This window comes from Pogoniulus pusillus, chromosome 32 (genome assembly GCF_015220805.1).
Source record: "Pogoniulus pusillus isolate bPogPus1 chromosome 32, bPogPus1.pri, whole genome shotgun sequence".
In the NCBI taxonomy this organism is placed as follows: Eukaryota; Metazoa; Chordata; class Aves; order Piciformes; family Lybiidae; genus Pogoniulus; species Pogoniulus pusillus.
In genome coordinates this window covers 9,868,902-9,896,346 of record NC_087295.1, presented here as the reverse complement: position 1 = coordinate 9,896,346, position 27,445 = coordinate 9,868,902, and the positions used below count along the sequence as shown (strand labels likewise).

General features: G+C 41.4%; 1 long non-coding RNA gene across 1 annotated transcript in view; it reads right to left on the bottom strand.

Moving 5' to 3' along the window:
* LOC135189493 (uncharacterized) overlaps nt 1-19,313 on the bottom strand; it is a 59,646-nt gene extending 40,333 nt beyond the window's left edge. The window contains exons 1-2 of the long non-coding RNA XR_010308105.1: nt 18,864-19,313; nt 18,060-18,481 (exon numbers count right to left, since the gene is read on the bottom strand). This is a non-coding gene — a long non-coding RNA (uncharacterized LOC135189493). The remainder of the gene's footprint in view (nt 1-18,059; nt 18,482-18,863) is intronic.
* Nucleotides 19,314-27,445: the final 8,132 nt, after the last annotated feature.

The window sequence follows — 27,445 nt, the reverse complement described above, 5'->3', positions numbered from 1 at the left end:
GCAAGATAAAGCTGTATCTGTAGCAAAGCTAAATTTAGAAACATCTATACACAACATATTTGCAAGTATTTACAATTATATGTCAATCAGAAATAATACAGCAGTTCAAACAAAAGCAGCCCAGAAGGGGCTCACAGCCACCTTCTCTCTCCTAGACAGCAAAGCTTACTTGTCATCTGTTAGCCAAGGTTAGTGGAGAGATTAGAGTGGACCAAAGAAGAATAGACCCAGTGCTTAGGAATGAAGAAGACAAAAGAGGGACAACCTGTTCACACTTTGGCTTTTTATCCCTTTTAGCAAACCAATGAATGATACAGACTTCATCATGATTACTCTTTTATAACCAATGACCTAATTTTTCTCATCAGTATATTCAAATTGGCCTTAAACCAGCACATAAGGACAACAGGATGATCACAGAAAAGCCCTCCAGAAAGCATACCCAAGAAGGTTTCCTCCCTGTAGTAGATAAGTTTATACAACTGCCTCTTGTCCCTGATCATAAGCCAAGCACTAGTGAAATGACTACCTTCAAATGTGGTTTATACTACAAAAACAAAATCCAAGAAACAAGACTTTTGGAAGATGACAAAAGCCTCTGCACAAGTGTTGATAGAAACAATCTCTCATTTAAGAGATTTTTTTTTAATAACAAAAAAGTTCAGCCTGTCAAATCTTAGAATTTACATCTCCTGCCTTGTTTCTTATCTTGCTTTCTGCTGCTCTCAGTGAATATGGTTGACAACATCTGATAATAACTGCCTCATCCTACCACTCTTCCATGTACTTTTCCTCCACTGAGCTGTGGCATATGATGACCCATATGTAAATCAGTGCAGACAGACCAAAAACTGCACTTTCCATGCCATGTACTCACAAAACCTTTATGATCTCTATTGGCACAGGTTTCCTAGGTTTAGCCACCTTCCAAGGATATTTTTTCCTGATTTCAGCACATGGATTCCAAAAGGTCTATGAGCAGGCAAAGTTTCTGCACATCAGTTCCCTTCCCTGAACTACTTAGACTGTTCTATTTTGATTTCCCAGGTGACTCATGGAATAAACCCCAGAAGAATAAATTCCCTTAGAGAGCAAGTCCCTCAGTAAATTCACAGACAAAGCCTTACAAAAAGCTGCTCAAGGAGCTGGAGTTGACCACTCTGGAGAAGAGGGAACTGAAGGGAGACCTTGCTCTGTACAATTTCCCAAAAGGAGGTTGCAGTGAAGTGGGTGTTGATCTCTTCCCCCTACTATCTGGTGACAGGATGAGAGGAAAAGGCCTGAAATTGTGCCAGGGGCGGTTTAGGAACAATTTCTTCACTGAAAGAGTGGCCAGGCATCGGAACAGGCTGCCCAGGGAGGTGGTGGAGTCACTGTCCCTGGAGATGGTTCAAGGAAATGTGTGGACATGGCACTGTAGCACACAATTTAATGGCCATGGTTAATGGTCTTAGGTTGAGGGTTGGATTTGATGATCTTAGAGGTCTCTACCAGATGAAACAATTCTATGTTTCTGAATAATAAGGAGGTGCTGTTGTACTAGCAGAAGCATATAAACCATTGGAAGCCTTTATCTGCCAAACCATTTCAGGAGGGTGCCACCTCACCTTCAAAAAGCTGTCTGATTTGTGAGCACCCCTGTGCTGTAAGCACGTATAAATCAGATGTCTTCAGCAGAGAAGCACATAAATAATCAGCTTCATCTACTGCAATTAGAGCTCAGTGTTCATGCAGCATAACTACAGAGCCAGCACCACACAGGGCAGAAGGCAATCACATGCCACTGTAAACAGAAACTAGAAAGAACTTCATCTGACATTTTTGTGTTTACCCATTCCACTTGCTTCTTCCTCCTTCTTTACTCTAATGGGAAATTCTATCTTAATCTAATTTAAATAGGATTTAAATACCATTGGCTGTGAGTTTAAAGCAACATATGTTTATTTTTTCATCCAACTCATTTATTTTTCCTCTGCTTAACAACCCTGCCAAAGTTGTTCTTTTTCAAACAATAAATTAATTCAGAGAACGATTGTTTATAATGAGATCTTCTGTTAATTCTGACAGATGCCAAAAGGCCACAAACTGTGGCTAAAAATATATCACAATCAAAGCTTTGATTAGTTTTGTACTACTTATGTATCACCAAACGGAAGCAGGGGTAAGCATCCAATAAAAGAGTTCAAATATAAATGGGAGGAAAAGGGAATGGCTTGAAATGCAGGGAGGGTCATGTCAATGGGTTCTTAGATACATAGATATCATGGAATCACAGAATAAACCAGGTTGGGAGAGACCTCCAACATCATCCTGTCCAACCTAGCACCCAGCTGTAGCCAGTCAACGAGACTATGGCTCTAAGTGCCTCATCCAGTCTTTGCCTGAACACCTCCAGGGACAGTGACTCCACCACCTCCCTGGGCAGCCCATTCAAATGCCAATCACTCTCTCTGTGAAGAACTTCCTCTTAACATCCAGCCTATATTTCCCTTGGCACAACTTGAGACTGTGTCCCCTTGCTCTGTTGCTGGTTGCCTGGGAGAAGACACCAACCCCCACCTGGCTATGGCCTCCCTTCAGGTAGCTGTAGACCGCTCTGAGGTCACCCCCTAAGCCTCCTTTTCTCCAGGCTGCACACTCCCCAGATTTTATTGTCTGTCTGTCCAGTACTGAGCCTCAAAGCAATGTTTTTCCTTGTCCTGTAAAGCGAATTTCCAGTTGAAATTTGTCAGTATAATCCTATTCAAAATGGCTGTAATATCAGTTGCAGTGTATTAAATTGACTCGGTTACCTGTTTCATTAATTAAACTGATGAGGCAATTTATTTGCCTGACATTAAATGACATTTCATGTGACATCTGATATTTTTAATGTTAATTGAATAACTTTTGATTTCTGTATACTAGGTTGATTTGTGTAGTACATAAGTACCAGGGGTGGGGTGGTGAAATAAAATCCTATCTGCAAATAATAAGTCATCTAAGTGATTTACAAGTAGAGTTCCCAGCCTTCTGAGCACAGGTGGTGGTTTATTTTTAGATCTCCTAAGGTCTGTGGATGAGCTGTCACTCCAGACTGCTATTTTTAACAACATTTTGGAAATTAGAAATGCAGAAAGCAACACTGGGTGTTTCTACATTAATGAAGCACTTCCCAAAATAGTGTTTCTTTCCATTAGTTGTTCTTGCAGAAGTAGGCCAGTAGAACCAGTCCTTGAGATTAAATCATAGAATCAGTCAGGGTTGGAAGGGATCACAAGGATCACCTAATTTCAACCTCCCTGCCATGGGCAGGGACACCCTACCTTACCCTAGATCAGGCTCTTAAGTTTCTGTCTTGATAAGAATATTTGATTCTTATTAAAGAAACATTGTAATAGTTTACTCCTATGAAGCAAATACTTAAATCCACATCTGCTTGGAGCTTGCAATGCCAAGCACAAATCCAGGATGGGCAGTGAGTGGCTGGAGAGAAGCCCTGAGGAGAGGGACCTGGGGGTGCTACTGGACAAGAAGCTCAGCATGAGCCAGCAGTGTGCACTTGCAGTCCAGAAAGCCAACGAGATCCTGGGCTGCATCAGGAGAATTGTGGCCAGCAGGGACAGGGAGAAGATTCTCTCCCCCTACTCTGCTGTGGTGAGACCCTACCTGGAGTACTGCATCCAGTTCTGCAGCCCCTGTTACAAGAAGGATGTGGACATGCTGGAGTGTGTCCAAAGAAGGGCCACTGGCATGCTCAGAGGGCTGCAGCAGCTCTGCTGTGAGGACAGACTGAAAGAGTTGGGGCTGTTCAGTGTGGAGAAGCGGAGGCTCCCAGGTGACCTTATTGCGGCCTTCCAGAATCTGAAGGGGGCCTACAAAAAAGCTGGGGAAGGACTTTTCAGGCTATCAGGGAGTGACAGGATGAGAGGGAATGGAGCAAAGCTGGAGGTGGATAGGTTCAGGCTGGACATGAGGAGGAAGTTGTTCAGCATAAGAGTGGTGAGAGCCTGGAATGGGTTGCCCAGGGAGGCAGTTAAGGACCCATCCCTGGAGCTGTTTAAGGTCAGGCAGGATGAGGCTCTGGCCATGCTGATCTAGGGTAGGGTGTCCCTGGGCATGTCAGGGGAGTTGGAACTAGATGATCCTTGTGGTCCCTTCCAACCCTGATTCTATGATTCTATTCCATATGGAAACTGCTGTAGTTTCTTGTCTTTTCACCAGTGCTACTGGCTGGAAAAGGAATAACACCATGACTTGTGTAGCTGATGCTTTCTTCAGCTTAAAATTTGGTAGACTCATTATGCTTGGATAAGGTTTTATGGCATCATTAGCCACAAAGTACAACCAATAAGTACATCTTTATTCAATTTAACAGCTGGGGAGGATTTTCTTGTTTTTCTTGAAGTTTGCCAAAACCAAATCATGCACCAAAAATAACCTGTTCAGCCACCCTGCTCCAGCTTTCATCAGTGCACTCTTCACATGTGTTTCAGCTGGCAATTCTGATATGGTCTGTTTCAATGCTAACTGAATAGGCTTCTCTTATCCAAGCTATTCTGGGCCTTGCCTCCTCTTAAGATTTTTTGTTCATGAGCAAAAACTTCCTGCATCCAAGTCAGTTGGAACTGCATAATCATGCTAAGAAACATACTGGAATTTCTGTCCCAGTTCTCACTCTACATAAAGGGTATTGTAAAACTTATACTGGAACAAACCCAAACCAATCTTGAGTGCTGTGTCCAGTTCTGGGCCACTCAATTCAAAAGAGATGTTGCAGTACTGGAAGGTGTCCACAGGAGGGCGACAAAGCTGTTGAGGGGTCTGGAGCACAGCCCTGTGAGGAGAGGCTGAGGGAGCTGGGGGTGTGCAGCCTGCAGAAGAGGAGGCTCAGGGCAGAGCTCATTGCTGTCTACAAATACCTGAAGGGAGGGTTGGTCTCTTCTGCCAAGCAACCAGCAACAGAACAAGGGGACACAGTCTCAAGTTGTGCCAGGGGAGGCCTAGGCTGGATGTTAGGAGGAAGTTCTTCCCATAGAGAGTGACTGGCATTGGAATGGGCTGCCCAGGAAAGTGGTGCAGTTGCTGTCCCTCAAGGTGTTCAAAAAATGACTGGATGAGGCACTCACTGCCGTGGTCTAGTTGACTAAATAGGGCTGGGTGCTAAGTTGGACTGGATGAACTTGAAGGTCTCCTCCAACCTGGCTGATTCTAAGATTCTACCTGACTTAAACCCAAAGTAATCTTTTAACCCAGCAGTTACTAAAATAGAAAATTAAATCTGAAAAGTTTGCATAGCACCAGAAAAAGATGCATACATTTCCACTCATTATAGAGCTCTGCAATCCCTGAGAAGCTGAAGTAAGGAAATTAGTACTTATTTATTATACCCTTTACTATATCTTAATCACATTTTATAGTTCACTGGAGCTTGCAACTTCGGAGATGCGTGCAGATTTTGAGGAGAGTGCCTTAAAGTGGCTCAAGCATATTGTCTTTTCATTTCTTCCCTTAAATGGCTGCACTGAGGAAAGAGCCATGACAGTTGGCCTTTATTCAAATTAGGAATTAAATATTTAAAAATAAAAGACTTCTCTCTGAAGTATTTAACGTGCTGAAGTCTAAAGTAGTTTCCTGGTGCCATTTTAGTATTGCTTATGTCTGAAATTCCTTCACTTCTAGTCAAAGAGGCCACTAAAGAACAAGATCCTGTGATTTCTACCCAGTCAAACCATACTGATTTCAGTGGCAGCTGGAGATCTATCCAGTGTGTCACAGAATCCAACAAATTTGGGTTGGAAGGGACCTGTAAAGGTCATCTAGTCCAGCCCCACTCTTCATTAAGCTGGAATAGGGAAGATTTAAACTGGATATTAGGAAGAAATTCTTTACTATGAAGGTGGTGAGACACTGGAACAGGATGCCCAGGTAAGTTGTGGATGTCCTCTCCCTGGAAATGTTCAAGGCCAGTTTGGATGAGGCTTTGAGCACCTTGGTTGACTGTTAAGTGTCACTTCCCACAGCAGCACAACTTGAGACTGGGTCCCCTTGTTCTGTTGCTTCTTGCCTGGGAGAAGAGACTGACCCCCACCTGGCTATAGCCTCATACAGGCAGTTGTAGACAGCAATGAGATCACCCCTGAGCCTATCAGGTAAGAGAAACCCATCAGTATTTTCTCTTCTGCCAGTTCATCCAGATCTAGTGACTTACAGAGTCTGCCTTATAAAAATAAAATTAACAGAGGTGCACCTTTCTTTGCTTCTAGTGTAGCTCAAATTACTGCCAGATTTTTACCTCCAACTCTGCTTTTTTGTGAGACAAGAAAGTCAGCTCATGATTTAATGAGAATTAATATTTCTACCTAACGAGAATGAATACTAAATCCCTGAGCAGTTTTTTACTGAGGTGCCAGTGCTGAATTTCCACCTTTTTTCATACATTTGGAAGAATTTTGTTGGAGTGACAGAACTGGTGAACATAATTTAAATTCAGTGGCAAGCTATTACATTTAAGGTAACAAAAATATCCACAGGGATCTTGGCTTCCTGGGGACAAGCATTTCAATAACATACTGAATTGAAGCACTGGAGACCATATTCTAGCACATTCCTAAGAGGTTCTATTTGTACAAAGTTATTAATCATCTGTTTCTATATGCTTTGCAGGAGGGATAACACACAAATACTAAGTAGAGAGTGAGAAATAGCATGATGACCTCTACTCACTGCTTGTTTGTAAGCAGCTTCATTGCTCATGAAGGGTGGCAGATCTGACAGCCTTGATAGTGCCAAGGGGAAGCGGGGCTGTGGCAATACACATCTGTTGCCCCAATAATATGCTCCTGAGGTGATTGCTTTAGTGATCACAAAGACTGTATCAGGTTGGAAGAGACCCTCAAAGTTCATCGTGTCCCTGCAGTTGAGCAGGTGCACTACCAGCTTCATCAGTTTGCACAGGGCTCCATTGTGTCTGACTTGGAATGTCTTCAGGGACAGGGCTTCAACCATATCTCTGGGCAATCTGCTCCAGCATTTCACCACTTTCACTGTAAAGAACTTTGATCAGAGTCAGACTTCTTTTACATCATCTTAAAGGAGATTAACCTACAACTGTGTCACGCTGGAAATAATCTCAATATAGAAGAGATTAGAACAATGGGCAGCAAATAAACAGGTCAGAATTTTGCTTGTTCAATGATTCAGCTCTTGTGTCAGCTATAACTTAGTTGATGATGAGTTGAAACTGTTAGAGAACAGGTCTGTTAAGGAGCACTTAGGGAACTGGGATTGTTTAGCCTGGACAAAAGGAGCGTGAGGGGAGATCTTCTTGCTCTCTACAACTCCCTGAAAGGAGACTGCAGTGAGGTGGGTGTTGGTCTTGTCTCCCTAGTCACAACTGATAGGGTGAGAGGAAACAGCCTGAAATTGTGCTGGACATGTTTAGGCTGGATATTAGGAAAAAAAATCTTTCCTGAAAGAGTGGTCAGGCATTGGAACAGGCTGCCCAGGGAAGTGGTGGAGTCAACATCCTTGGAGAAGTCTGGACACCTTCCAGCACCTCAACATCTTTCTTTAATTGAAGGGTCAAGAACTGGACACAGTACTCAAAGTGTAGCCTGACCAGCACCGAGTACAGCACTTCCTGAGATCTGCTGGCCACAGTATTCCTGATACAGGCCAGGAATGTTCTATGCCATCATATTTAAGTTTCTTGATGCTTCATATTAGACTAAACTAACATTTTCAGGAAACAAGGACAACCAATGACTCAGGACAAACTTCCCCTCAGCAAATTCTTCAGGTTTGTCACAAGAACACAGAAAGCCTTAGCCTCTGAGGAGGCTGAATCACACTTCATACAGTTTGAGCATCCTCAGTTTTTGTCTAAATATGTGTTTTGGCAGGGTAACTTTGCTTAGGCTTAATTTCACAACAGCCTAGGTGCACAGCTTCTGCTATCAGACTTAGCAGAAACCTCCCTCAGGACTGAGCAATAATAACTGAACTAACTGAGAAACTTCTTTGCTCCTCTCTGGATGAACTATTTATTAATAACTCTAATAGTAAGAAGAGAAATATAAAGATACACAACTTGCCTACACATTCCTACAGACTTTCTACATCACTAAATCAATTTACAGCAGTGTGTAAATTTCCTCTGCTAATCAGTAACACTAGAAGAAGTCAGCACTTTTTAGTGCTTAAGTAACTCAAAATTAGACTAGAAAGCCAACCTGGAGAGTGACAACCATCTGAGCTTGATTGACTACTTCATCCTGCCAGCAAGCATGCAGACTTACTTTACCTTTCCCTTACTGGTTACAGGAAGACACATGCTCATAATCTTGAGATTGAGTACAGAGCTCCAGAAGCAGCAGTAGTTGAACTTCTGCACTACAATACGACTTGCCAAGTATCAGTTTTAGGACCTTCAGAGTAAAATAATCTCTCACTGAATCTATATCAATCATAATTTTGTCTATGAACTTCAGTCTAAATCCCATGGGGGACATTTTCTACATACTTCTCTAGAAGACTTCTCATGCACTCGACAGAGAATCATAAATTCATGCAAGTGTTTGTGTTGGAAGGGACCTTAAAGACCAGCCAGTTCCACTCCCCTGACATAGTCAGGGACACATTCCACTGGAGCAGGTTGTTCAAAGCCTCATCCAACCTGGCCTTGAACTCCTCCAAGTGTATGTGCAGCACAAGTGCTCACAGGAGAGGTTTCACTATTTATTGTTAAGGATAAAGTTAGGATGATAGAGTTCTACTAGGAAAGAAAGCAAGTTCATTCAGGTGAAATATCCAAATAAAGGCAAGTTCTGCAATCAAAAAGAAGGGAAGGCAGAAAAGTCAGTTTGATATAAGAACTAAGGCAGCCAAGCTCACCACACATTCTCTTCTAGTCACCAATAAATATTATTCTGATGTATGTAGAAGACTGATTACTTTATTGAAGTAATTAATCAAGTAATGACTACACTTGTGTGTTCAATTATAGTCTTTATGGTTGATTAATCTTTATAATACATGTCATTACTGGCTCTATTTTTTTCCACCCAGGGCAAAGAAGGACAATGTAAAAAATTAGAAGATAGCTAGAACAAACTTGTACACTTAGTAGGTATGGAAACAGACAATGGTAAGGACACATTTTTCAGTGTCAGAAATATTGGTTGGTTTACTGAAGCTGAAAAATAAAATGAACAATTGCTAAACATACAGTTCCTATGCAGCAGCACCAACTTGGGTTTTAATCACTGGCAAGCAGGCTCTTGAAGAGTCGTAATGCCCCTAAGCTTTCCAAAAACAGTGGGGAAGGAAAGAAAGAAAAATACACTACATGTACTATCTGATGTTGTGTTATCCATTGTTGTTTCAACAGCTCTGATTAAGGTAATCTTTAATGATATCACCTCCAGCAGCAAATATGCTCTGGTTTAATTTATAAACTAAATCCATACTTTTTGAATCAGTATACATGCTGCCACAAAAGCAAACGCTAGTGAGGAAACTGACAGATGTTGTGACTGTCTTGTTTGAGCTGAACAAACAGGCCCTTTCATGAGGAAGCAAGAAGCCTTATGCTACTACAGTTAACAGACCTGATGGAGAATAGGTACTTCTAAGACTCAGAAGTTATCACAAGAATTGATTTGGAGCTAATTCCCTTAGGAGAACATTAGGTAAGCAAGTTCAGATACGAAGGATAACAGACCAAATTAACAGAGTTTAAAAAAGAACAGCACCAGCATCTCCAGGAACAGCCTGCAAGCACATCTGCACAAAGATTCCCTGCCTTGGGAGCATGAAGTTTTAGGTATGCTGGGATTGGCTTCCTCAGTCCTGTATCTCCAAGTGCATTCAGGATTACAGATGTGTACAGTTCTATTTGTTGTATGAAGACCAAGGACACATAATCACATGCTTATGGAATATTTTCAAACCAAACATCAAACCAAAATGTACTACCAAGCACCAAAACACAGTTTGGCATTTCATTTTTGTTCTTATCAAGCCCATCACGAAATCACAGAATCCATCTGGGTGGAAGAGATCTCAAAGATCATCCAGTCCAGTCCTTCACCCAGCACCGAAGGGTCAACACTAAACCAGGTTCACACACAGCTTAAACACCTTCAGGGACAGCGACTCGACCACTGCCCTGGGCAGACCATTTCAATGTTTGAGAACCTTCTCTGTGAAGAAATATTTCCTACATCTCAGCTTCGACCTCCAAATCAGCTCAAGTGATTTTAGGTCAGTCACATGCAATACCACAAAGCTTTTACACTGTGCCTGACAGCTACACAGCTTGGGTGAACTTCAAGGTAGCAGGCAGTAAAGATGCAGCAGCTTCAGCCATTTCACATATATCAGTTGTGACTGAGGGAAACTCCCTCCAACTGGCTACTGCCCAAGTTTCTTGCTGTTAGTGGAAAAGCAGACAGTTAATAGTGCTGCAGCCGCTGGTCTAAGTTCTGCACCTTTTCTATCTACCAGTGGATTTTTTTGGATAGAGAAATAGCTTGCAAATACCAACAGTTTTGTAAGTGCAAAGGAAAACAAAGAGCCCGAAGAGAAGATTCCCTACCCACAAAGCCAAGAAGGAGGGTAAAATCAACAAACTATCATGCTACAGCCTTCTGTCATTCTCTTCTCTTACCTGCCACCAGTCAGTTAAGGAGCCATCTGAGACAGACTTTGCACTATTTTGGCTACCCGTTCCTCGCCCTCATATATCCCCCTCCCAGTAAACATGGAGTCTGATTTTGATGTTAAGTTCTAATTTGTCTTATCACAAGCTGGAGTCTAATTCATCCATACAGATAAGTTGGCTAACAGCCTGAAATCTGCACAAGCATAAACCATCCAGCACCATCACCCATGAATATTGCAGCCACAAACTTCAGTACCTTTTCAATACTTCCCTTTTCCTTCCCCTTAACCCTCCAGATCAGTCATCAGCACATATAAGTTTTACCTCTGGCACCTACTTGAAGATGTGGCAGATAACTGAACAGCTACAGATTTTCCAGCACCAATAAAGCAACAAGGGAAAGACAGTTGCTGCCTTTTAAAAACCTTATCTACAACTTCAATCCTATGACCAGGTGCCCTCCCTTCCTACTGTCAATTAAGTTTGAGGAAGAACAAAATGGGGGTATGAAAAATAAAAAAAATCAGTCACAGTCACATATTGATAAAATCACAATAAAGGATTAATATTTGCCACTGCTCAAACAAAACCCACTTAATATAGTTTGTGCCTCAGCAGGTCACGTTATTCATAGGAAACCAAAACTGTGTAGTGATTTCATGATGACAGCTATGGCTCTTCCAAGTTCTACTAATAATGGTACAAAACATTTGTGACTCTCCTGAGCACACTTGTTAGAAAGCAGATTGAAATCACTGATATATTTCATGGACACTATACAATGGTACATATTATTGGAGGGTATAGGTATGGTCAATCAATTGGAACACCAATATTTATTGGAGGGTATAGGTATGGTCAATCAATTGGTACACCAATATTTACTGGAGGGTATAGGTATGGTCAATCCATTTCAACAATATTCATACTCAGCTGTATTTTTTTAAATTATTTTAATATCCTAGAACTCTTCAGGTTGTGATTTGCTTGATTCTAATAAGCTGAGCAATTAAAAAAAGACTGCCTTCTCCTATCAATACTCCAGAAAGCTGTGTTGTTTTCACACTTCAGGCACAGTAGTAATTGTTATGTGTGAACACTCCCTCAAAAGGGAATAGAATTTTAAAAGGATTCATGTCACTGGAGGAATCATGGACTTGTTGCAGTCAGAAAAGACCTCTAAGGTCACTGAGGACAGAGCTCAAGCCAACACCACCCTGGACACAGAACCACACAGCCAGAATTGTCATGTCCACACATTTCTTCTACACCTCCATAACTGGTGACTCCATGACCTCCCCGGGCAGCCTGTTCCAATGCCTGACCACTCATTCAATGAAGAAATTTCTTCCCAACGCCCAATCTGAATATCCCCTGGCACAATTTCAGGCCATTTCCTCTTGTTCCATCACCTAATAGCAGGCAGAAGAGACCAACCCCCACCTCATTCCAACCTCCTTTCAAGGACTTGTAGGGAGCAATAACGTCTCCCCTCAGCCTTTTTCTCAGCCTAAACAACCCCAGTTCCCTCAGTCACTCCTCATGAGATCTGTTCTGTACACCCTTCACCAGCTCACTTAAAGATGAAGTTGCTCTCACAATAAATAGTTGTGGCCCTGCCAAGGATGAAGGCTCAATTTCTTCCCACCTAAGCTTCCACAGCAGTATACCATAAGGCACAGACTTAGTCTGTCTAGGTGAGTAGAGACATTCATGCCCTCATTTAATTCTTGCTCAGAATTGTGCAGAGGTGAGTAGAGACACTCATACCTTGATTTCATTTCCGCTCAGTATTGTGCAGAGGTGAGTAAAGACACTCATACCTTCATTTCTATTTTGCTCACTGTTGTGCAGAGATGAGTAGAGACACTCCTAGCTTCATTTCAGTTTTGCTCACTATTGTGCAGAGATGGGTCAGCTGCCATACCAATAAAGTCTTACTGTGTAGTTATATTCACCATGGAATTGGAACCAAGTGAATTAGATCCCCAGAGAGGTTATACTTCCTTAAATCATTCAGAGAGAAGGCTCAGTGAATTTCTAACCTTTATTTGTAGATGGACCCTGCTCCGTGAAGTGACTGAATACTGATGGATGAGCCAAACACATGTGGCTACTAACCAAACTGAGAAAGATGTGTTCCCTCCTCCCCACCACAGGAATTAATTCTCTGGAAATCTGCAGAAGAGTTGACTGAAATCTGCAAGGCCTTGTAGTCTAATGATTCAAAGACAAGGACACATCAAGTGTAGCATACAACAGGCACAAATCTTCCTGAGGCAACAGAGACACCACCAGCAGGCCAACTGGTCATAGTGCCAGCACTTTGTCACTTCCAGGGTTCTGCCTCTGTCACATTCCATAGTCCCATTTTCATCATCCTTCTCAAGTGGAAGAGAACTACACCAGAACTTTACTCCAATCCACACATTAATGGCAATGTTTGGTGAACAGAGCCATGTGAGCAGTACAAATCATAGTCATTAAAGTGGCACTGGAACATGTGGGTGATATTAAGATATTTGTAGCATCTTTTAACAGACCAGGGAGGCTCAGAACTTAGGCTAAACACCTGCAACCAACTCCCATATCAAACATTATTACTGCTCCAGAATTAATACTTCACAGCTCCTTGCAAACCATTCTATGATGCTTCTCCTACTATGCAAACCTTCAGCATGTGCCAGGCTACAGACCAGGGAACTCTGTCTTCCCCAGACTAGCATCTCCTGTGAAAACACCCTGCTGTTCTGTCTGCCAAGTCAGTATAGTCCTTGACAATGACCACTTCAAGTGACAATTCTTTTCAGCTCAGGAAACTGCTAGTAAGCCAAACTGTAGGTTTACAAGCTGAAAAGACATAATTAGAAAACAAGAAGATATTAGCCAAAGCAGAGTTGTAGGTGCCAAAATCAAAGCATGTTCCTGTCATAATGTGTAAACACTAATGGCTGAATCTACTCTGAGATCTGCAATCCACAGTATTTTGGAAAAGAAAGATTACTTCAAAATATTAGGTTAGAAAAGCCACTTCTTTAAAGTGACACCCCAGAGTTGCTAAGTGTCTGCCACCTATGATTGGAGAACTGTTTTTTCAGCTTACCGCTCAAGATGAGTACTATTCTCTGACCTACACAATCAGTGATGCTTATGAAGAGGATAGCAAACAAACAAAACTCAAGCCCAGTATCTTTCTCTTTTATAAATTACAGACAACACCCTGATGACAAAAAGCAGTATGACTTCCTCATGTTTGCAGTTTCAAAATGACAACACGTGGAGAGAAAGAGAGAGCACGGTCTGATTTTCATAAACCAGTCTGATCCCACCGGGGCTAAGAATAGAAGAAAACAAATCATTTGCAGTTTTGCTGATAAACTAAGCATGACAAGGAAATAGTATAGGATAAATGTAAGCCCAGGACATTACATCTATACACCCCTCTGAATGGATCATTCCTTGCCCAGCAGACTAGATACCAAACTGCGGCAATGCTAAAGAACACTTCCTTCACAATCCTAATTCTCTGTTCAGTATAATACTTCAGCTTTAACTATAGGCTATGCTGTTTTACAGACAATTGCTACTACTTGCCAATAATTAGACTGCTGAGGATTCCATTCAGAAATAACCATGTGACATTCTTTTAAACCAACATTAATTAATTAATGTTTGTTAAAGATGACAGAATGGGTTGGACTAGAAGGGAACTGAAAGACTATCTTGTTACAACTTTCCACCATGGGCAGGGACACCTCCTACTAGACCAGATTGCTCAAGGTCCTATCCAACCTAGCCTTGAATACTTACAGGCTTAGAGCCTCCACAACCTCTCTGAATATCCTGTTCCTATGTGTCAGCACGCTTATGGGAAAGAATTTCTTCCTAATGTCTTATCCAAATGCAGATTCTTCCACTTTGAAATCATTATCTCTCATCCTGCTACACACCTGTGATGTTGAGAAAAATCACAATTCTTTGATTTGTCATATACCATGAAAGAGAAAACAAGGGGGAAAAAAACAACTAAGAAGTGAACTATGTAGGGCAAATTTATTTTACTACCTAGAGAGAAAACTGCATTCACTAAACAGAGGATGCCAATTTCTTTGCTAGGGAAGGTGCCTTAAAATATGAGCTCAATTACTTTTGCAGTGTGCAGATTAAGGTTATATCTATATTGCTTCTTAGGGTTAACTTGGAGGTCATCCCTAACCAGCATTCTTTGTTTTTCCCCCTGTAGTGTACTTCAGAGCCTATCCTTGTATGCTTCCTATGATAGCCTCTCATTTGCCCAGCATGACACCCTGCAGTCCTTACAGACTGCAAAAGACAACCCTTCCCCCAAAAAATGTTTATTCTTCCATCTTTGCCAACACCTATGGGCCACAAAGGAGAAGGAGGTACAGAGGAACAGAAGTAAGGGGCTGGAGTACTGATGGCAGACATTGTGTAGTCTTCAGAAATAAATAAGAGCATGGATCAAACAAGAAGGTTGCGCAAGAAACAAGAGGTTATCTCTCACCTGCAATTTTAGCCTAACTTCTGGGCTCCAGGTAGACAGCACACAGCAGTATGCCTACCTCTGGGAGATGGACATATAGGTTTAAAAACTGGCAATATTGATAGCTTCATCTTGGAAGAGAAATTCTTAGTCCTTCTTTAAGCCACCAACAAAACTGGCTTTGACTTCATTTGCATGAGTAAGAGCATGAGAGACACCTGCCACAAGAGCAGTAATTTGCATCGGAGCATATGGATGAATGCTCATATTCCTAACTTCTGTGGGTTTTATAGCTGATGGTTTCAGTAAACAGTACCAGCATCCAGTTATTGTCTGGATTTGTGAGTTGTTATTTTTTAATGTTTCCAGGTATTCTGGCTACAAAGAAATGCATGAAAATGCTGGAATGTGGAAGTATTCTTACACCCTCTAAATATTCCAGCAAAGCAGCAGCAGACTAGTTTTACAAAATCATCTTTTGAATCATCAACCCTCAGCACTCATACTGTGTTTGAAACAAAGCCCAGTAAATTGATGTGCCATGGAACCCCAGGGGTGTGTTATCTATTGAGCATTACTGGTACATGCCCCCAGTGAGGTAAGCACACACTGTTGAATTTGCAGGCAGTTGGGCTAGAGATTCAACAAGGATAAAAGAAAACATTATAGGCTGTCCAAGGAATTGCAAGTGTGAGAATCTCTTCACCACACACTGAAAAGTAGGATGAGTCCCCAAGCTTTTCAGCTGGTAGAGCCTTTGCCAGTTTCCTTACTCTTTCCTGTGTTATGCTGTGTAACTTCAGCACTTCCCATCAGCTTCTCCCTCCTAGTGCCCATGATGTTTGCTAGTGCGACTACGATGACTGTATTCTGAGTACTGCTGCACCGTAGTGAACCAAAGCGTGTTCACAAAGCATGCACACACATCTTTTCTTCCTACTGGCTTGATTAACATCTTCACTGCATTTCACTACACTTGTATTTCTTGCAGCCTTTAAATATAGCAAAGAACACCACCAAAACCCCATTGCAAGATTTGAAAAGCTTCAGAAACCTTCTTAAAATACACTCAACCGAGAAGGGGCAGTCAAGGCAGACTGCAAGACACTTACATAAACTCCTTGCTCCTTTAAACTCTTGTCAGTTCTATATGAGATTTGGGCATCTTGGTGTCAGCAGTATTTCTTGATATCCCTTCATATTTACCATTGGAAATGCCATGAATAATGCAAATAACAAGGTCATCTCACTGAAAATACCGAGTTATTTAAGGTCTACCACGGTAATCCTCCTCTTCCAGAAAGAAGATTTTGTCATTATTAAGTGTCAACCATAGGTCACTTGAATATAAGACTTCATCAATGTCAATTAAACTCTATGACCTTCAATAAAACAGTAGAATCAAAGTTAATTCAAATGCTAACAAATATAATTCCTTTCATCATTTGAACACTAGTTTTATCTAAAATTAATTTCTTTTGGATAATAAAAGTAATGGTCAATCTCATCAGGACATTTCCTGATTTATTGAAGTATTAGGCTAAAAATAATGGTAAATTATTTGTTGCAATTTTCCAAATTAACAAAGTTTAACCGCAGGTACTTGTCCAATTAACCTCCAAATGATTATTTGAATGCATTTATAGTAAAAATATCTGCTAAAATTGCACCTTTTCATTGCAATAATTACACATATTGTCAGAATTAAAAATCATTTCTGGATTTTATGAGCACTGTTACTTAAATCAGAGCAAATTTTAGGCTTCTAAGACTTCCATATAACTTAATAGAGAAAACAGATTTATGAAAACTAACATTTTGGGTTTTCAAGACTTCAGCACTTGCAGAGAAATGCATAATATAAGAACGTAGGGGCTGTATTAAAGGAAATATGTAGTTAACAGTATATTACCTTCCATGTAATTAAATGTTTGGGTTAGTGCAAAAAAATAGCTTACAGTTATAAATCTGACACAGCTTTATTACATGGAAATGAACATTTCTATAGAGGAGGAGCTTTTGTATGTTTGTTTAGTAATTCTGTTGGTCAAACTAGCAGTAAAATACAGTTTGTGAACCAGGAATATATGGGAACTGTGTGGAATTAAATGGAAATGAACATTTCTATAGAGGAGGAGCTTTTGTATGTTTGTTTAGTAATTCTGTTGGTCAAACTAGCAGTAAAATATGGTTTGTGAACCAGGAATATATGGGAACTGTGTGGAATTACATGGAAATTAACATTTCAATAGAGAAGGAGCTTTGTAATGTTTGTTTAGTAACTCTGTTGGTCAGACTAGCAGTAAAATATGGTTTATGAACCACGAATATATGGGAACTGTGTGGAATTACATAGAAAAAAACATTTCAATAGACAAATAACTTCATTTCTATTCTTAATATTCTACTGTTCTTAATAACTGCTTTTGCTTTCCAACGTACAGATTATCAACAATGTTGCAGAAACAACGCTTTGAAATCTTAGTACCCAGAGGAGATGCTCAAACTCTACAAGATTCTAGTACCCAAATAAAGTTTGACTGAGCTTTTGGGACCATGAGTCCTTTAATCTGTTCATTTCCCTTGCAGACAAATTTTCTCCTCTTCAGAAACATACCAAGCAGTGTCTCTCTGTTACACATGCTACCAATTAATTATGAAAAGCTATTGCCTTCCACCCATGTAAAAAAATCCTGGTTTAGAGGAAACAGACACAGCTACTTGAGCCTACAGCTCCTCCTCACATAATCTTTCTTTAAGCACCTACAACTCACCATGTCTTTGTGCTGAAGAGTAGCAATTAGTAGCTCTTAGGAAAAAAAAAAGGGAGTCCTAGATCACTTCAGACTTGCTTCACACTGAAATCAGCAACAGAGAGAACCTTAAAGTAGGGATCTAGAATGCACTTACCCTGAAGTCAAAGAAGATGGGGTTTCTCCAGGCCAGAAGACGACACTTCACACAGGCACAAAATTGCCTGTGGAAAGCACAGAAGGTAAGAAGACAGCCTCACTTGTGAAGGAGGAAAGAACACGCCCATCCGGTGTGAAAGCCAGCAGCTCTTGGATTGCAGCAGCCACAAAGGGAGTTTGAGTTCAGCTGGGGCTACTTTACCCAGGTGTTGCTGGTACTGCAAATGGCAAGTGTGACAGAGAACGTTCTAGAGCTTCTCATTCACAAGCAGGGTGAAAAGTGGATTTTAGGCAGTGTTGAGTGTGGTTCTCAGCAGAGGCTGCATCCTGACTTGTAGCCTAGATAGTAGAATCTTGCCTGTGTCTCCCATTGTCTTCTATTTTTTCTTGAGCTGAGGACTCGGCGCTTTCACCTAAGAGCTGTGAGATGAATACAAAGTTAGACAACTGGAGCAGCATCTTGCTATTGCCAGAAACTCTGGCTCCTAATGCTCACGAGTACTTGGTGACAGCAGTCTAAAATGTAACAACACTGTGCATGCAAGCAGTAGACCTTAGAGAAGTGTGGCTGAATCACAACCCTTTACATTTCTCCGCTTCAAGAGTGGAGATAAGTGCCAGCAAATACGACCAAGTCCTCTCCCAGACCACAGGGTTTAGACTCAGAATGGTGAAATGATGTGTGTGATAGTTTGCCAGGTACATAAGAGTTCCAGGCTGCATAGCTTTTCAAGCCATAAGGGTTGTGACCAGCTAGTCTGCTCTGCCATGTAACAAAAGTCATAGAACTTAATTCAGTTACCTGGTAATTTAAAGCTGAGACTTCTATGGCTGACTATCATTTATCTTCTAGATGAGAATTTGGTCTTGAATTATAGGTTTCAGAGATTAAAATGTCTGTTAGTATATTTGGAAGCCAGTTACTGCAATTAGATACTCTCCCTGAATTCTATCTCTAAGTTTAATCTATCTGTAAAGACATGAAAAACCACCTAGAATGATTTTTGTTCTCATCTCTAAACTGTCTTCACATTTTCCTTAGTCCTTTCAAAGTGGTTTAGAGACCTTTCTTTCATATAAACTTCTTCCACCTGGTATGTAAGTACCACCAAGGTTCAGCTGTTCCCAGAGGAATAGGAAGGTGATGATATTCTTGATGTGCTCAAGGTAGGATAAGAGACATGAGCTGAGGAAGAAGCTGGTTTCACTGATCTTCTAATAACTTATTTCTAAGAAAAGAGAGAGAAGAGGGTAGTTTTTTTTAAGTTTGCAGTACTTCTCTTCAAGATAAGATGTGGATGTTTCTTACAACATGAAAACAACTATTTGCTGTTGTGCTTTCAGTCTGCTCCTTCCTCATAAACTGACATTTTTGCTTCACATCTCATTGTTTCCATTACTAAATAAAACTCTACATGACAGTTAAAGACAGAACACAGCTAACAGCTGCAGCTGCAATTTATACCATAGTAACAAGACAGCTGAAGCTACTACATAAAAGGCACAGGCTCCTTTTGTGAAGCAATTTGGAATGCAAATCTAATGACCAAAAGCAGAGGAAGACACTGTACTACCTTTAATTCAAGAAAAGGCAAAAGGAACTTTTGCTAGAAGCTGATGACTCTCTACAATTACATAAGAGGAGACTGTAGTGAGGTGGGAGTCTGTGTCTTTTCTCTAGTGCCAGGTGATAGAGTAAGAGCAAATGGCCTCAAGTTGCACCAGAGGGGGTTTTGATTGGGTGTCAGGAAATATTTCTTTCTAGGAAGAGCAGCCAGGCATTGGAACAGGCTGCCCAGGGAGATGGCACCCTTGCAGGTGTTCAATGTGTGACCATGGCACTTTGAGACATGGTTTAATGGCCATAGTGGTGTTAGGTTGAAGGTAAGACTCGATGATCTCAGAGGTCTTTTCCAACCTAACCATTTCTATGACCAAAGGCAGGAAGCTGTTCAAATGCAGCCTGTTTATCAGCACAGCTCACCATTGTGTCTGTTCACAAAGCCTTGTCATTAATGCCAGACCACTGATCATTTCATATGAGCAGTGAGGGTTAATATGTACATGCATGAACTACGAAGCTCAGATATAAGAAAGCTTTGCTTTAGGATTCAACTCTTCCCAGACCTGTAGGAATGTTGTGGTTGTGCAGGTAGAAAAGTCTGTTAAAATAAGGACTTAGTGGCCAATAATGCATATGTCTACCTCTAAGCTCATTACTTTATACCCAACAGAATGAAAGAAGTGGTCCTGCAGAGTGTTTCACCTGAATGTAGATGTCTAAAATAAAGGAGATGAATCACACCCTAAAAATGCATATTTAATCCTTTGATCACAAAATGACCCAAAGGTATTGAAGACATAGGTTTCTACCTCTTTCTACCATTTTAAATGTCTACACCAGGTGAAATGAATCTTATGTCGTCTGCCTGACAAGGTGAACACTCTCCTTTGGACATTACTTAGCTATTAGCACCAACAAACAATTAATGACCAGGTTAATTCAAAGTTACATACAATGAGAAGGGCACACAGTTCAGATGACACTATATTACAAAGAATTATCCAGGCTATAAAGACAGTGTAGAATATGCTGGGTTTAGGATCTCTTCCCATGATACAGCCTGAAAACCTAAGGGTTGGATGAGAGCCATGATCCTCAGCTAGGAATACTAAGAAGCACTTGCCAGCTTGTTAGCCTAATCATATAGAAGCTTGTTAGAATCATCTGAACAGAAACATTTAGAGATCACCCATGGGCTAAACAGACATATGCAGGGATTTTCTACTGGGTTTCTTAGGCTTTTTTTTTCCTCCTTATTCATCTCTTCCTTGTAGTCTTGTGGCCTGCTCTGGATTTTGTAACTATACACTTCTACTTGCTGAATCCTAAGGTCATCGATACCTCTGAACTACCAGGCACTGCTGTCTGAAGTGACAGTCCTGCAGTATTTGTTTCCCAGGCTGAAGCATTGTATTTGAGCTCTCCTGCAACAGTGTCTTGGACAATTCAGAGACCCAGTTTAGTGCCATACAAACAAAAGATGAGTTCTGAATTGATATATGTTGGTGTGATTACTCTAAATCAATTGGTAGGTTGAAGCTATGTTCATGTGGCTAGTTCTGAGTCCGTGATGAGTCCCTGCTCACAGCACAGACAGCATTATTTGCCCAAGGCAAGTATGCTGTTTCCAGACATGACACATGGGAGCTTTGTTGTCAGAGTACAGGGTGAGATATGCAAGCAGAAGCTAGCCAGTCACACTCCTCTAAATGGTGTGTGGTCACTCAACCACACATATCTGACATGTTTCCACCAGGGTAGGTTTTGCAGCTTGGCAGAAGTTTTTTGAAGGAGCTTCAGCCAAACCCACCCTTCCATTGCCAGCAACTGATTCCAATGATATTTGAAAGGCAGGAGAACTGCCTAGGACTGAAATAATCCTTTTCTTGGAAGAGGTTTGTGCTATGCAACACCACTCATGAGCTGAAGAAACAAGCTACAGCTGGCTGTAGAACCATGGCCACTGGGGACTTTTCTGCAGAACTGAAAGGAGCTGAGACATAAATCATAGAATTATAGATTCAACCAGGTTGGGAGGAACCTCCAAGCTCATCCAGTCCAACCTAGCACCCATCCCTATCCAATCAACCAGACCATGGCACTAAGTGCCTCATCCAGACTTTTCTTGAACACCTCCAGGGATGGTGACTCCACCACCTCCCTGGGCAGCCTATTCCAATGGCAAATCACTCCCTTGTTTGGGCTGGAAAAGCCTTTCAAGGTCATCAAGTCCAATCATTAAGTCTATTCTACCAAGTTCAGCACTAAGCCATATAACCAAGCACCACATCTGTGTGAATTTTAAACATATCTGGGGACAGTGACTGTATCACCTGCCTGGTCAGCCCCTTTCAACACCTGACAACCCTTTCAGTGAAATTCTTTTCCTAATCTTCAGCCTAAACCTCTCCTGGTGCAGCTTGAGGTCATTCCCTTTTGTTCTATCATTAGTTATTTGGGAGAAGAGACCAATGCCCACCTCACAACAAGCTCCCTTCAGGTAATTGCAGACAGCAACAGGTACTACGGGCAAATGATTGCTCTGTGAAGGCAATCCAGGCGGCAGCATGAGAAATGGTCAGCATGGCTGAGAGATGGATTGACTCATTGAACACTGAAAGCAAACACAGCCTGGCTCCACGGGAGCATTTAACCACGGAATGACAGCCAGGCATCTCTGATCCAGCCAGGCTCATGTAGTAAACAGTCCAAGCAGGCAAACCATCTCACTGATGAAACCACACAGGATCACAGAATGCACCCTTGAAGGTCATCTTGCCTAGTAACCCTGCAGTCAGCAGCGTCTCCAATGTTGTTGGATTGGTCAGAGCCCCATCAAGTCTGACCCTGAATGTCTCCAGGAACAGGGCCTCAACCACATCCCTGGGCAACCTGTTCCAGTATTTTACCACTCTCATTGTGAAGAACTTCCTCCTGATGTCCATCCTACATCTACTGTGCTCCAGATTAAAACCATTATCCCTTGTCCTATCACTACAAACCTTTCTAAACAGTCTTTCCCCAACCTTCTTCTAAGTACCCTTCAGACACTGAAATGCAGCTATAAAAGGTCTCCTCAGAGGCTTCTCTTCTCCAGGCTGAACAGCTCCAACTCCCTCAGCCTGTTGTCACAAGAGAGGTGCTCCAGCCCCCTGATTATTTTTGTGTCCTTTCTCTGGACCCAGTCCAGCAAGGCCACATTCAGCACAATGATACCACTCTTGGTGGAAATATTTTAAATCCATAATACACATAAAACAATAGATCCATTTAAGCTTCATTAAACTGTCCATCATTTCCACACCATTCAATTCAGTGACAGAAGAACTGAAAGAGGAAAAGCAGAAAGAATTAGAAGCAATTACTCCTAAATCCTTTAATATTTCTTATTTCTTTTGAGCTCAACTAACAAGAGCTCAAGAAGAGAGATATGTTAGTCAAACTAGAAATTTCCATTTGCACTACAGGGGCATAAAAAGGAAAGAAAAATGGAAAAAGAGAAAAAAAAAGCTTTAAAGACAGTAATTTTTAGTACTTCTTCACACAGACAAATGCTGTGCTGTTGGTATTCTTGTCAGAAGCAGTTTATTTATTTTAATGCTTCTGGGGTTCAGTGAAGATCACAGACAATATGCTTGGCAAAACACAAAGAACTGCTGCAGAAGCCCTTTACAGTGTGGCAGCTGAGCTACGTTAGAAGTTACATTCTTTTATTCGGCTTCTTTGCTCTTCCTCCCTGCATTTTCATCAGCAGAATACATTTGCCATTACTATAGAACGTGCAAGATAGATGCAGAAAATTTCATCTCATCAAGAGACTGGAAATGAATCAAGAGAAGACCAGAAACAAGCACTTCTTTGCAAAAGGAGGGCTGTGCCATAATGCTCACTTGTTGTTTTACTCTTGACACAAATCTATTTAGGGGGAGGTTAACAATCTTTAGCTTAAACGTATTCACTTTGCATCTTTAGTTTTAATTTCCTGCACGTTGTCTTGTAATGAGATTATCCTAGTGCTTATTTGCTAGGCAGATTTTGTTCTGTCTGTCACCTAGCAAAGCTATTCTATTTCTTGCTTTTCATCCAAGACATATTACTGTGTTTATTGCCTTTGCAAGAGAATGGCAATTCACATTCTGAAATTGATAGGTGTTTGCACAGGTAATATTGCAGACCTTGCCCTCTGCTCTCTCTCCCAGTAGGCTTACATTTCTTGGGGAAAGGGAAGGAAATGGCTGTAAACATGGTGGTTTGGTTTTTTTCTCTCTTCTTTAAACTTCAAGGTTAGGATTCTCAAAGAAATGTTAGGTTGGAGTATGGATAGAGTGGTTAAAACATAGCACTCTATTTTTACAGCACTCTTTGAGAGTGGCTTTGAAACACAGTCATATAATTCTACTGAGATCACTGAAGTTTTAGCTGCAGCTAGCCCATATTTTTGTTCTTGCCAAAGGACAGTCCCCTCCAGGCTATGGCCCCACACTCACTAATGTCTGGTCTGCATGCTATTGACAACTTCAAAGTGCATGTCCAGCCATGTGGGTGCAATTGCCCTTCTGTCATATTACCCACGCTACCTGATAAAGAACTCATTCTGGCATCACTTTTAATGCTGGCTCCATGCCATCTGTGACAGAACTGGTGACATCTTTTCCAGAATCAAGTTAGGCAATACTGATGGACAATACTTCATTCCCTGTGAAGTAAGTTGGAAGTAAAATCAGCACCACTGGCTCTGGCTGGTTGGGGTTTGGGTTGCACTGTTAAACCAATATTTAGTTCATACTGGGATCAGCTTTTAGCATCCCATGACTTCAATTTACTATGATTTGGAGCAGGATTCTAAAACTAGATTGACTTAATCTCAGTTTCAAATGCAGTAAGAAAAGGAGGGACAGATCCTTTCTTTCCCCTGCACAACGATAATGTTTATTTAAGAATACATATTTATCAGAGGAGCTCTGCAACAATTCCACTGGAATTCAATTCTAATTCTTTATCCAATAAAACAATAATTATTTCTGTCAAGGAATTAGTATATTAAGAGACAATAAAAATCAGAGCATCAGCATGAGATGTACTTAAGAGTTCTCAAGCTTGATTCCTAGCCTTCTACAGTGAAAAAAACACAGAAGTCCAACAACCTTGCAGTGAGACCCTGAGAAAGAAATGGAGACTGTAGAAAGCAATATAGATGACATTAGGCTTTATTGATTCATCCCGAATACTTCTGGAACAAAAGTCTCCTATGTACTTCTTCAACAGTCAACCCAGGCACGAATAACCTGTAAAATGTTTCTCTCATCTGCAGTTCTGGGAAAGCATAAGAGAAACTGGTGTTTGCTAGAAAAGGCAGTGATTTTAATATGCCTTATATAATAATGTGTTCATCTGTGACAGAAGATAGATGAAGCACTCTACTGGCATGCACATCCTTGACCACAGCTAGGTCTCAAACATATTGCAAACATTATGGTTTCATATTGTGCCAAGGTGCTGCTTTTAATGCCCGACAAACCTAAGCTAACCTACACTAGTGCTGAAATTACATACTGATTTTTTTCTGTGGATGTCAAATCAAGCTGGAAACTCCAGGTGAAAACTGTTCCTCCTATCTAGGAAAAAATATCATCCAATAGACTAAGTGACCTAGTCTCAAACTGTGTACTTTATGCTTAAAGTGCTCCATGGCATAAGCAGAGCATAGCTAATAGATGACCTGAATTTCCAAGATAAAGATTGCAGTCATAAACTTTCTCCTGCACTGCAGTAGAACCTTCCACCATAAAAATAGAGCTCACCTGAACAAGACAAGACACTTACTGTGGAGATGGTTCAAAACCATGAAATAGTTTCTCCTAAGAAATAAGGGCCATCATAAACTCCACTGTCTTCTATGACTGTAAGGAACCTTTTTCATTAGCCTTGAGCACACTTTAACAGTGATCCCATTGCAGAAGAAAAACCCTAATTGAAAGATCTTTCAAAACGCTCATCTCGCCCTCCTCAAGGCACAAGAGTGAGAGAGGAAACACTGCAGTACACATGGCAACCACAGATAGCATTGCTGATGGACCTTGAAAGAAACCCAGACCCTCTGGTGATTGATTGAGCCCACAGATAGTCAGCAAATGAGGCAAACTCAGGACTGCCAATTTTGGGGTTCCAAATTCACTACTATGACCATTTCAGGATGCTTATATATTGTCACGTTGCCCACAGAGATTCTGTAGGAATTAAGTGAACCTCCTGAATTCCTTGAAAGGAACTAGCTCTGGATCTACTACATTTCCCAGAAGCCAACAACTACAAGTGAGCTGACTTGTGATATTTGGCTTCAGTAAGGCAGGGGTTCTTTACTTCCACCAAGTCTAAAACTACGCAACAACTCCCTTGTAGCATCCCAGAAGCACTGATGACCAGGGCCCAAAGTACCATATTCAACAAAGTGTTAGTACCATTTTCACAGCAACATTAATGATTTGCCACACCCAGCAACCACTCTTCATCCTTGGGTGAAGGTATGAGAAGGCTCTCACATGACTTTGTTACACTAGGAGTGCCCAGGCTCCCAAACACTTCCCCAGGCTCCTTTCTCTACCATTTACACAAGGTCAGAGTGATTCTTTGCTAGCTAGAGAAAGTACAGAGAGACCAAACTAGCCTATATGCAGCACAGAAATCTGATACCAAAGCCACTCCAGAAACTTCTTAAGAAGAAAAATAAGGAAAATAAAGTTACTTCAAAAGGTTTGTTAGTAGCTGTGTTACAAAAAGCCTGAGACATCCAAATGAACACTGAAGAATTTATCATCCTGGACAGCAGCATCTTGATGGGACCTATTCCCAGTACTTTTTGAACAAGACTCAATTCCATTACTTCTCCTGACATGGCAATCCTGTCCAGACCCTCATGGATCTCCACATTCTTTACCACACACCAAAACGAGGCACACAACCTGGTTTATTAATTTGAGGTCTATTTGGCTGATTCTATTGTGAGACCTATCTCCTTTATTTTCAACAGTATTGGGAGCCTGGAGAATCCCACTCAGTGGCAAACTGGCTAGTCTTGTCCTAGTTTTCAAGGTAAGAAGGAAGATCCTCATAATTACAGGCCTGTGGTCATGGCACCAAACCTGTCAGAGTTCAAGGAGTGTCTGGACAATGCTCTTAGTTACATGGGCTAGTTTTAGACAGTGCTGTGAGGAGCAAGAAGTTGGACTTGATGACCTTTATGAGTCTTTTCCAAGTTGAGTTGCTCTATGATTCTATGACCTGTGCAAATCTGAACCACTGCTTGCAGATGCAAGGCTTCTGTGCCAGGTGTGTAAATGTAAAGGAGAGGATATATGTAGTGGAAGGGTCACCTTCCACTAGAGCAGGTTGCTCAAGGTTTCATCCAACCTGTCCTTGAACACCTCCAGGGAGGGGGCACCCATGACCCCCCTGGGCAACTGACCTGTTCCAGTGTTTCACCACTCTCACTGTAAAGAATTTCTTACTCATTTCCAGTCTAAATCTCACCTCTTGCAGCTTAAGGTCATTCCCCCTTGTCCTATCACTACAAGTCTAAAATCACTAAAAAGGCTCTCCCCAGCTTTATTGTAGTCTCCCTTCAGGTACCGAAAGGCTGCTCTAAGGTCTTCCTGGAATCTTCTCTGCTTCAGGCTGAGCAGCCTCAAGTCTCTCAGTCTGTCCACATAGGGGAGTTGCTCCAGACCTCTGACCTTCTTCATGGCCTCCTCTGTACCTGCCCCAGCAGTTCAATGCCCTTCTTATGAATACATGTATTTCTTATATGAAAACATATCTTCCAT